The sequence below is a fragment of the Geospiza fortis genome, unplaced genomic scaffold, assembly GCF_000277835.1.
Source record: "Geospiza fortis unplaced genomic scaffold, GeoFor_1.0 scaffold162, whole genome shotgun sequence".
Lineage (NCBI taxonomy): Eukaryota > Metazoa > Chordata > Aves > Passeriformes > Thraupidae > Geospiza > Geospiza fortis.
In genome coordinates this window covers 3,986,834-3,999,814 of record NW_005054316.1, presented here as the reverse complement: position 1 = coordinate 3,999,814, position 12,981 = coordinate 3,986,834, and positions in this window count along the sequence as shown.

Below are 12,981 nucleotides of genomic sequence, written 5' to 3'. Positions count from 1 at the left end.
CACAGGAACGCGTCCAGGTGGGGTCTGAGATTTCCAGAGACACCGCGACCTCCCTGGGCAGCCCGTTCAGTGCTCTGCTGTCCCCGGTGTAAGGAGGCTCTGCCTCGTGTTGAGGTGAAACTTACTGTGATTTAGTTTATGGCCATTGCTCCTCATCCTGTCGCTGGGCACCACTGGAAAGAGCCTGGCACCATCCCCTTTGAGATATTTATGTGTATTAATGGGATCCTTTCTCAGTCTTCTCTTGTCTAGACTAAACAGGCCCAGCTCTGTCAGTCTGTCCTGGTAAGAGAGCTCCAGACCCTGATCACCTTTGTGTCCCTCCACTGGACTCTCTGTGTTAGCTCCTTGTCATTCTTGTACCGAGGAGCCCAGGACTGCACACAGTAGGATGGAGCTGTTATCTGACCGGCCACCTGACCCCTCCAGCTGCAAGGGAAGGGCAGGGGGCACAGTGAATTGTGCACCCTGTGCCAGCCCCCCCTCCCCTTTTGAACCTCCGAATGCAGGGCTGGGAAGGGGCTGGTGATGTCTCTGCTGGCAGTGTCCAGCAACTAGTAGGAAAATACTCCGTGCTAGCAGAGGCCATCCACAGTGTGAGAACTGTAGAGTGTAAGACTGAGGTTGAGTGAGATTGTCCCCATGATCTGCTGATGAAGAACAGCATAGAAGGAAATCTGGTTTTGTGTCGTTGGGAGATACTGACACTGGTCCACTTTACCTAAACCATGCAGTCTTTTTTGGACATCACTTGCTGGCAGGTATTAACTTACCTGTAGTCAGCCAAATGTTTCTAATAATAAAAAATGTGGTGTTAAGGCTGACGCGGGCCCTTACTTGCAGTATGTATGTACACAGTTTTAGCACTTCCTTGGCCAGGTTATGTCCAAGACGTGTAGCAGTGTTGCAGAGCTACCTGCATAGGAAAGGGCAAGTCTGCTTTGGTGTGCATATGTGATTATTTGAGGAAGGTATTCCCTGTGAACCATTCTTATGAACAGCTATTTGTATTAATTTGCTGCTCTTGCAGTTCCCTCTGTCATTGTTCAGTGCTTTAAAGTTTACATAGTCTTTTAAGCTGCTGTGGGTAAAGCTGTATTTAGAAAGCCATGCTGCCTTTTATGCAGTTTCATCCTCCGCCTAGTGAGATAAGCAGCCCTTTTAACAAAGTATTAAACTTACTGTTGCTAGAAACACAAATTGCAGGATACTGAAATTCAGTGCCAGGAAAACACTTACTGACTAGGGTTACTGTTGGTGTGTTTTGGGCCTCCCAGCTTAGTTAGTTGAAATGAGTTTAAGATAACAATGAAGTGAAAGAGGGTTGAATAAGAAATGGTTCTTCCTGGTAAAACCAGTAATCTCCTATTTGATGACTTGCTAGACTGGACTTAATGGTAGGAGAGTCTGCATGCTCAGTATTATGAGTAAGGTTTCTCCAGGGCCACCCATGGCTGCTTTTTGTGTGTGGCCAACCAGTTTCAGAAAAATCATCCCAAGGAAAGTGAATGTTTACATCTTTGCTGTATTTAGAACTTTCTTTTACATAAAACTTGTCTGAATCAGTGTATAGTATGCTAGTACTAGAGACTTCATGCAGGAATTTAGTGCAAGAACGTGGAAAGACCTAGAATTCTGAAAACAAGTGTCCACAGATTATATTCTTATCTTTTGCAGAGAAGGTCAGATGTTTTCCTGCAAAGTAGACTGCATCTGAAGAAGAGAGACTACTCGGGCGTCATTCCATGGGTCCTAAATAAATTAACTCAAGAAGCAGACCTGGCTTATCACTCTAGTGATCTCAAGGAGAACCTTGCAGTTAAAATGGCAAACAAGATATTAGATTGCCTGAGGAATGAGACTGTAAATAGTACAAAGAAAGTTGAAATGCCCTTAGCAGTTTGACCCATTATGAGTATCTTGTGCAGTCACAGTTGATCACCTCTGAATTACCTCATAGTTTGAAAGTAATTTAGTTGTCTAGTTCTTTTGCATTCTTCTTAAGGTATGGCTCTGCACCAGATTTACACAGGCATGGATATATTGTATTGGGGTTCTTCAAAGGGAAGTTGCATTTGATGCTTTGAAAGCTGAGACTATGTAACTTAAACCTCAAGATGAAATAGCTTAAGAAATAAAGAAACCCTGTGAAGGAGGTGGAATTTTCTTTTGACCATATGGGCACTCTGTTTTTACCTGTTTGTTTGAAACACCTGATGTTTGTGGGGAAATGAACTTGATTAAGTTACCCAATCCTTACATAATCCTGGAATGCAAGTGTAGTACTGGTCACATGAATGCTAAGTACTTTTGTAGGTGTGCAAAACACAGCGTAAAATGGTCGCTCTTCAAGCTCAAGGGGACCGAGTAGTCCTGAGGAGCTACTTTGTAGTTTTTCCTTTTCAGCACTACAGGTTGGTAGGTACCTTTGAATAGTTCAGAACTGATTCCATTGGAAATGAAAATGTCTGACAGTTGCATTTTTAGACTTGTAACTTGTTTTACTTGCAAATCTGTTGTCTAAAGGCTGGATATATGTGCAGCCTTTTTTGTGGAGTTGCGTCCTTGTGAGAGATCTGTCTCACAGGAGCAAATGTGTGTCTCATTGTTCCTAATCAATTTCACTTCTCCCTCTGAAGGACACTGTCAGCTGCCTGTTTAGTGGGGATAAATGAACGTATAGAATACTGAAACAGTTAAGGGTGTTGTATGCTGAACTACAGCGTCCTGGAAAAGAAAAGCTAGATGTCTATTTTGTACACATCTACAAAAGGACAGCTTTACTATCAGAATAAAATACCACACCAAAGATGCATGTGTCAGAACACCAGTCTCTATTAACCCACATTTCTTCTTTTGTATGCACATCCCTGAAATGAGCATTAAGGTAGAAGACTTGCATAAAAGAGCGAATAATAGTACGTGTGTTGGGGTAAGTCCAGCTGCTTCACAACAGTTATGAGTCTTCAGATCATTCTCAGGGTGTGGTTTCACGTTGCAGCTGACAAAAATCTAATGGTGAGTTGGCACTGAAGAAGGTCCTCCTGTCTTCCCTCAGCTTTGTGCTCCTTCTTGCAAAGACACTTATGCCTGTCCAGTGCTGTTGTGACCAGAAAATTAATCACAGCTTTTTGTTGGTTATAACTCTGTATCAGGTGACAGTGGGGCTGAGTGAATGTCAGTGCTAGCACAAGAAAGGAGGCAGGAAAACTCTTTGACAGAGGGCAAGTAGAGAACTTTCTTTGTTCTAGAGCAATTGAATATTTTAGTTGTGACCTGGCGTGGGGTTTGTTAGCTTAAAGCACTGGAAGATGGAGCTGGCTCTGGCTTTCCTTTGAACAGACAGTGAGCTGGTCTAGGGAGCTTGTTGAGCCAAAAGTTAGAAGGTTGTGTCAAATGTAGTTTTCACTTGTCTCATCTTGTGTCTCAGTTGCGTGTGCGTTGGTGTTTGTGTGTGCAAGCAGCATGACACAACACGAGTGATCCTGAGGAGCTGTCATCCACCATATTTATGCACTTCAGGAGCTTCCCTTTGCTAGAGTTCCAGCCTGGTCCTGTGCACTGGATGATAGCTGGGATTAGTTATGTGCTGTGATACAAAAGAAACGTAGTTGTCTGTTCTGGAGTGGCTGCACGAGGAGCATGCTCAGGAAAATTGGCTTCAAAGGTGTTTCACATCTGACCTAAAATGCTCATGTGTGTATGCTAATAAAATCAGTTTTTGGTGTCCCTACAGTGGTGGGGAAATTGCTTGTAAAAGCTACAGTTAGCCGAAAAATATATTGTAAAACTCATTGCTTGTGTATGGAATGAATATAGTAGCTGTTCCATTTGATTTGTAGAATTCTTACTTAGGTGAGTTAATCACAGAATGTTTTCTGAATTTGTACTCTTGGTTATGAATCACAGAAACTTCACCAGACAAGAAGCAAGTCAGTGGTGCATATGATACTCATCTGAAATTAATGAGTCAGAGCATCTTGCTTTAAAATACAACATTACTATATAACTACAAATGTGTGAGTATTGGCATATATCTTCTCTAAAATGAATGAACTGTCATCTTCAGTGCTGGCATTGTACAGCAATGTTACCTAACTTCTAATTTAGTGTTAAAAAGTCTTTGACAGATGAATCACACGGTTATGCTCAGTTACTTCAATTACAGTAAGCTTCCATAAGTCCAGTAAAAACCTAGAGTAAAGCTATTTTTGGCTCTTGTTATCCACTTTCAAGCTTTTTGTTCATTTTTTAAAGAGTCTTTATGGACGGATTAGTTTTGCTTCTTGTTTCATTGATAGGAAAAGTTACACTCTGGTTGTCTATCTTAACTCTTAGTTTGCTGCCCTCACATAAGTTGTAAGAAAGTGCATACCTGTGATGCAGCTGCTTCATTGAGAAGTCCATACTCTGGGATGCAGGCATGTGCTGCCTTCTGTTGTTCTTGGGGTGGCAGTTTTTGGCAGACAGAGAGAGCAGAAGATGCAGTGGTGGTTTTCTCAAATGCCAGAGCTCATTTGCTGACAGGCAGCACAATTATAAATGGAATTGCAGTTCATAGCCAGAACATGACAAAATGAAATTGCAGGTTCTTGATTTAAAATGTTGGCTTCTTTGTTGGAAAATGGCTGTAGAGAGAAAGGGATCTGAGAAAATAACAGCTTGTTCACAATTATTTTGTTGTTGCAGTTACTGTTTCAGTGAATTTTCCTACAGAAAGACTACCTGTTTGTCAAATCAGTAGAGTCTACTAAGTGCCAACTTTAAATGGAAGCTGAGCCAGGGCATGCTTAGGATTGCCTGTTTGGTAGAGACATGCAGAAGACTCACACTCATTCTCATTAATTTGCTGAATTTATTATTCTTTCAGAACTGATGGGGTAAGAAATTAGAATTCCTTATACATGGCAAATTTTATGCCTTCCTTTTAGTCATAGGAATTTGGAGTATATTTAAAATAATAGCACTTTTAGATCTTTAAAAAATGTATGCTGTGTAAAAAGCTTTCTTCTCTAATACTGACCTATAACTAGTCTGTAAAAAGCTGAAATGAAAAAAATCACTTTATTTAATCCAACTCATATATTTTGTTTGCTTGAGTTGTGGTTTTTTTTGTTATTTTAAGTATTATATTAACATGTCACTTAGAAAAGATATAAAATTAGTTTAGACTCCTTCTGAGGCAATGTTCACAACAGGTCATTATCAAGGTATTCTTCCAGTGTAGATACCTCTAACTATAGCAATTTTCTTACTAATCTGTAGTATGTTTTTAGCTTGAGCACCATAAAATGGATGAATATGTAGCCTTATGACTATGATGTTACCTAATTTACATATAATTTTACATGTTTATATATTTTCATATAAAATATATTTGCATGCATATATTATGCTGTATCCCAGTCCTCATTTAGTAAACAAGAGTTGTTAAAAACCTGTTGTAAGTGCCTGGATCTGCAGTTAAAAATATCTGATTTGTGAATCACCTATTTTTTCCCTTCAAATGTCACCGTAATAGAGAATTCTCCTTTCAGCTGAGCAGTAGGTTAGCTTTGATTCCCTGTATTGATGAGATACATAAGAGTGTACTTTCTGTTAGTGCCAAGAATGACTTTTAATCTGCTGTTTATGCTGTGAATTATGCTTTGAGTTTCTGCAGAATTCTGGTAGAAGTGTTTATTTAAACATTACTGATGTTACTTTCACAGAGACTGCAATGGGCTGAAAATTAATTTATTTTTACGGTTAATTAGTTGGAGTGGTCTCATATCTCAGCAGCATTTAGGAAGAGAACAGTCATTGTTTTTTGAAACAAAAGGTAGGAAGTTATGGCAAAACTTTAAGACTTTAGATTAAGTCTATTAGACTTATATTTGTTTTTAGTGGAATTCTTGGTGTAATTGGTTTTGAGCCTTTGAAATTGATATTCATACTGTACAGTCACTTACGTAGTAAATAATTCGTTCATAATTCTGTATGCCAACACAGCACTCAGATAATTTCAAGTATCACAGTTCAGCTTAGTTTGAAAACAGTTTATTCTTTTCTTTTTAAACATGCTGTCAAATAACAGCAGGGGTGATTAATATCCTTTCTGACATAACTGGATAGAATTCTAGAATCAGAAATATCAGGACCTTTGGCAAATGTAGCTGTCTTAGAATAAGTTGGCTGTATGAAATTATGGATTGTAAATTTGATCTTTTACCGGTAAAAGCGGTTCTTTTGTGTTAGAAGTTTTAAGTATTTGACTGACTGAAAAATGGCAAACATGCCTTCATCTTGGTCTAATCTTCAGTAAATGTTACAGCAGATACTGTAAAATTACAGGGCTTTGCTGGCAGTCTCTGTGACTTTTCAATTGTATTTACTAGCTCTCAAAATATTAGTCCTTGCAGACAAGTTTCCTACCTATTTGGTTATAAATATTTGCTGGTTTAGGTTAGTCCTTCCTGTAGGATTCCTAGATGTCAGATTGGAATTCTGCTGTTCTTTTAAATTAGTTTAATGTCAGAAGTGAGTGTGAGAAAAATATGTTGACTATCAGATTTCTCACTGCAGTTCCAATAATGATTAATGTAAGAGAATATTTCTCTCTTATTCTCTTTCCTTTAGTATTTCTGTTGACCATAAGGATATTCTTAAGCTAGCAATGTCATTCTTTCCAAAATAATGTGCCAGGTTGGTGATCATGATCATGACTTGCTTGTTTTTCCACCTGGGGTTAGTGTCTGAAGAGTTAAATTATCCCTACACTTGTTATACAAAAAATACAGCATAACTAAAGCATATCTGACTATGTATAGGAACTGTGTTTTGAGAGCTTAAAAGACTTGGAGAAGATGACAGTCTGACCTGAATTTCTGGAATGATTGACTTCTGACGTCTAAAATGCTTCTGAATTATGGTAGCAGAGCAATGAGGAGGCTTGGTTTTGAACATATCTTTCAACTTCTGTAATCCCAGAAAAGGATGACCAGGACTGAGCTGTGTAAAATTTAGCATTAGGTGCTGACATACTCCTGGTGCAGCCTGGTAGTAGGGAATTTTGTATAAAAGTCCATTGTTATTGTTACAATAGTGTGAATGGCTTGGTTTTTCTGATTTGAAGCATCTTAAATTAAGACCTAATGTTAACAGTGGAGTCTCGAGTGCAGCTCTGTAATTGTGCAGTTTTTAGAACTTTAACCAAAGTTTGTTTAAACTTTGATAGACACATCGTTAAGGCTTCTTGGCCTCAGTGGGAGAAATAGAGCAGTGCAAAGCTAAGTAACTAATTAACAATGCTCAGACTGATACTCGGAGAAAAAAAAGACTGGGATGGAAAAGGAGTGTAAAGTAATCGACACAGTAGCTTCAGGTGAACTTACATGCATGTGCTCAGGAATAACAGGACCAGGCCAGGCCACAGCATGACCACTAAATCTGGGACCAGTGAATGCCTTAATCTTCATTTTACATTAGCAAAAGAACCAGAACCTTGTGCTCATTTGGGGTTTTTCTCTGTTAGTATTGTTCTGGCATAATAATGGAAGGTGATGTGTGGTGAAAATGTTAAAACTGAAAAAGCAAGAAAATAATTATTAGCAAAAAATATCAATCACTGGAATGCTTCAATCATAGAGAAGGTCTGAAAAAAATGAAAATGTCTGTATAAATGCTCCTCTCTTCAACTTTTAGTATTATGGGAAAAATATTCAACTTAATGCTGCATGACAGGAGTATCCACAATTAGAATATATGTGAAGTATCTCTCCAGTGCCTGCTGAAGCTAGATGCTTTCTTGATAATTAAATACAATTAATTCCATTCATTTGTTTATGCTGAGGAAGATAAATTATGTTTTGAAGATCGGCAGAGCTTCAGAAGTTATTTACTCACATAAACTTCAACCATACGAACAAGCAAACAAAAGTTTGCTTGCTTAAAGTTAGGGCAAATGTTAGGGCAAATATTTTTATGCTTAAAGTTAGGGAAAATACTTAGGAAGACTAACTTGGTTAGTCTTCATAAGTATTCAGTTGGACTTTCAATTATTGCAAGAGTAAGACCAAGTGCCTCAAAAGATTACAGACGAAGAATGTAATTCTGTGTGTGCCAGCTGGGGCTTGTTTGCCATTTCTGCTTCATGCTTTGCTTGTCAAAAACATAAACTGCAAACCTAAAAACCAAGTTCCAGCTTTCTGATGTTGACCAGTGAAAGATATATGCTATAAGATTCATTGCGGTTTGTTCATAAAAATTTGTAGTTTTTCTATTGTAAATAAAGCCTGTGAGTAAATAACTTCTGAAGCTCTGCTGAGGTGTTTGTTGGTTGTACAGTAGACAGATTCAGTTTAATAAAAGAGAAAATAACTAACACAGTAACTTTTTGTTGGCTTACTGAGTGGAGTAATCACATTGTGTGACCAGACAGATAAGCAGCAGTTATTGCTCAGGAATGGGGAACTGCAGCTGAGAGCAGAGGAGGGAGGAGCTATTTAGGCTAAGCAGTAATGTAGAATTACTTAGTAAGAGAACACAGGTATGTGGAATATCTCACTTTAAAAGAGCCTCTCTTTATGCATCAAAAATGAGAAATGGTGCTTGTAGTTCCCCAGGCTGTCTTTTGCTGTTTTAGATTTTTTTTAAATTTCCAGTTCTTCTGGCTACTTTATTACCATTCCTGTTTGTAAAGTGTCTTTCTCATGAGCACCTACTGTGCCAAAGAAAAAGCAGTGGAGAAAGTCTTAATACAAGCAAAGAGCAACTCTGCCTTGAAGTCTTCCAGGCGTGACTTTTTACCTGGGAGAATGGTAGTTGCTTTCTAAGTGAGTGTATATCTGGCTATCTGTATTTTCCTTTGTTGGTGCTACTGAACATATCAGAAGAGTGTAGAATTCTTTATTCTGCCCTGTTTTTGAGGGTATATGACAACATTTTCTTTGAGTTGTAGTCAAGTAGACAGTCAGTTACTCTAAATATTTGGAAAAATGGATTCTCTAAGTCAGGTCAGTTGCATGTAGGGTGCATCTGCCTTATTTTTGTGGATTGATGGGTGGTCGTTGCCATGTACTACCAAATCAGAAGGGAATTGCTGACCTCTGGAGAGCCATAGAGCTCTGCATGAGAGACTCTGCAGGTCAGATTCATGTGTAGAGCTTGTAACAGCTTTTGCAGAAGCTGTTAGTAAGACCACAAATTTTGATTGCAAATGGAAAAATCAAAAAGCTACTACTGCATTAGGAAGTGTCTTTAATAAATGAAGCTAATGCACTGGGAATCTACATGGTACCAGGAGCAAAAAGAGGTGTTGCAGACAACTTTTGGAATGGGTCAAGTTCAGCAATTACCTAAATATAACTGTTTCAAAAAGCACCACCAATAATAAAAGTTCTGCGAGTTTTTTTTGTGTGTGTGGTGTTCAGCATATTCACTTGTTAAGAATGTATCTGTCATAAATCAGTTTTAAATTTCTGGTGATTTTCACTACTTTTCTATTAGCAAATGAAAACATGACTCCAAATCTGACAGCCTGTACTCAGGGAGTGGGCATGCTTGTAAAACAGATCCCAAAGTACAGGGGCAGAATAATTCCTCTGAGCCTTAAAGTACTGGGTCATTTTTTGAACAGCTAATTATTTCTGATGTGATTAATTCTGAATTTCATTTAAGTGAAACAGATGTATGTTTGACCCTGGAATGACCTGTAGAATGGGAAATCTTAGTTCTAAGTATCTATAGAGAATTAATTGTCCAAGCGGATGAGTAGCTTTTTCTTCCCAATGGCATTTTAGCAGTCTTTGTCCACTGTGGATCTGTGCAGTGTGAAAATCAGGGGCAGAGGAGTATTAGGAGAAGCTCAGACAGTAAGAGACTCTAAATAGTTCACTGCCAGAGAGTGTATGTTGTCTTGGAAGTCCTCCAGCAGTATTGGTTTTATTTCTTTCAGAGCCTGTGTTCTGAAGCCAGGTTTGTGAAATTGACTGAGATGTATCTTCATGGAACAATCAGTAAAACCTTACTATTTGTTATGCAATAGAGAACAGCAATGCCCTAAATATACTCTGGGCCTTGGAATTCTTAGTATCAACTGATTAACTATATTTACTACAATGCCTAAGTACCTAACAAGATAAATGTACATATAAGAGGTAATTTTACACTGGTTGTTCAGCAGCACATGAACATTTTCTGCTTCCCACTGACTGAATATTAAATATAGCAGTATTCATTATCCTTCATAGATGCATTTTGCAAATGATCCTTGGATAGATGTAGGACTGTTGAAATGTTTGCAATGTGTTGAAACATAGAATTCAGAGCAATACTTGGACTGTTTCTTTTAGTGGCATTCTTTTTTTATTGGTCTACAATTTGTTTTTTATTTGTGTCTCACCTTGTGCCAAGCTTTGTGAAGCCCTGTGAAGAACTGGGTCAGAGACTTGACTTGGTTAAATATAGCTCATCAAATGAAGGATCTTTGTCAGTTCTCTGTCTTGTTCCTGTTGCACAGTGCAACAGCTGTTGCATCTGTGAAGCTATCTGTCAAGGGATGTCTTTGAAGAGAGGTTAAAAATTCTAACTAATATTAGCAGACTAATCAGTATTGCTTTGTCCAGTTGACAATAGGTGAGAGACTGTAGTTGGAAAACTGTGCCAGGCTATGGTCAGCGATTAGTGAGGTAGATTGAGATAAATGAAGTGACAGGAATTGATCTAACAGCACTTGCAGAGTAATGTGATTAAAGGATAACAGAATGGGAGGACAGAAACGTATTCAAGCTAGGAAAAAATGAGTGAAGGAGATTTTCATAGTTCTTCAGTGTGTAGGGATGGTCAGGGGTGTTTTCCACTACAATAGCAATGATGAGGAAACTTTTTCAACTTACATCACACATCCCTGAATTACATGAGAGATGTGTCTAATTTTTGTTGTAGCTGAGGTGAGTGGAGTACATGACTTCAGGACAGCATCATTGTAGGACAGTGTGTTGTAGAAACCAATTTGAGGTTGTATTCCAATTAACTTTTACATTGGAAAACATTCTGTTTTATGTTTTCAGTTTGAAAACTCATCAATAAACTACTGTGTGTGGGATACAGAAATAACATTATTGATATGATACATTTTTAAATTTTAAACTGTGAATTAAAATCAGTCCACAATCAGTTACATTTTTATTAACTAACAAAACTGAAGCAAGATGTATTTAATTTTTTATCTTTTTTGTATCTTAAGTAAACAACTTTTTCTAAATTGTAATGCTTGTTTTTCATTTGAAGGTTGTTAGTATGCACAGTAAAACTCAAAATGGTTTTCTAAATATTGAAGCACAAGTATATTTATATGGTTTGGTTTAACTCAAGTTTGTATCAAATATATATTGTATAATGAATATGAGAACTTGTTTTGTATTTCTGGTGCATGGTTTACATGGAATTGTTCATGGTCTTTGTTAAATTTAAATATAAAAGAAAACTTTGGTTACTGTAAAGGTGATCACTCCAAGAGGTTGTCTAGAGAAGTTATTGTGTTTCCTTACTTGGATATATATACTCAAAATCCCAACTGGACACAGTCCAAAGCAACCTGCTGAGCCTGCTTTGAGCAGGGAGAGTGGAGCAAATGATCTCCAGAGGACCTTTACATGTTCAACTATTGTGTGATTCTGTGTAAGGTTTCTTTGTGTTTAACAATTTTCATGTTTATAATCTTGGTGTAAGACTTCTTTTTTAATCAACAATGTCCTAGTTTGGATGAGATGATACAAAAGGTCCTCCTCTAAGTTTGTTCACTCCCCCTCCCATCAGCGCACAGCATGTCTGTTTTAGCTTCCAGCCTGCTAAAGTTGTCTTCAGGTCTTGCCTCTTGCCACCCTCTGGTATGGAACAGTAGGTACTTAAGTAACTCTCTCCAAGCAGATGAAATATTTTTATCTTTACTGTGTAGGTGGCATGTATGTTGCTTCATTTATTGTTTTAGCATTGAAGTCATCCTTGTTTAAATACTGTTTTACTTCTGCATGAATAATATTTACAGATAATGGGCTTCATTTGCTTTGTAGAAGAACCTGGGGGCAGGGAGACTGTGATATTCTGGAAGACGCTCCCAGAGAGATTTCATGAGTTCTGGGAAGTGTGTTTCACTGCATTTGATAGAGAAATTATTTGTTCCACTTCACCTGGAATTTGTAAAGGTTCACAAACTTCTTGAAGTTCAGTTCTCTTATTTGAAACCTGTAAGGGTTCTAGAAGGTATCTGCTTGAAACAGTGCCCTTTGACAACATAGTGCTTCGCAGCCACGTCTGGTTTCTGCCAGCTCCTGGTATTTCTGATGCTGTTGTTACATATTTGTGGTATGATGACTGAGCATGCAATTTAGTAATTCACAGCTACTGCACAGAGGTGTGGTTTTGTGAGTTTTTTGTTTGTTTGGGGTTTTGTTTGGTGTTTTTTATCAAGGGCTTGCAGCAGTTCTGGAGCTTTACTGAGTTGTTTGCCTTACTCCAGTAAATTGCAGTAGTATGACCTCAGGTTCTTGATATCTAAGGAGATTAAAACAATTGTGAAGCATTTTGTCTTGAAGATGACTCTGCATTCCTTGAAGAGTTTAGGGAAATTCCTTATCCTCTCTCTTCTTAAGCAGATGAAAACCCTAAATCTCAGAGAAGCAGTTATTTGATAATTTTTTATTATTATTCCCCTATTCAGTATAACTTATTACCTGTTTCTTGTTTAAATCCTGCTTCAGGGAATTTCCAGGTACGCTGTTCTGAGTATGTTTGGGCATGATGTCACTCAGCAGAGGAGTTTCCACTAGATGCTTGCATCTAATGATTTTACTCAACCTTCAGTCATGTTTCTAATTAGGTTATATTCTGTATTTGAAACAGAGGGCTCCTTTAGCTAGCTGTGAGTGGATTTGACACCTCTTGTTCAGCAGCAGCAGAGCATTCTTTTTTGAGGGAGGTGGGTGGGAAGGTCTGGGTGGTTTT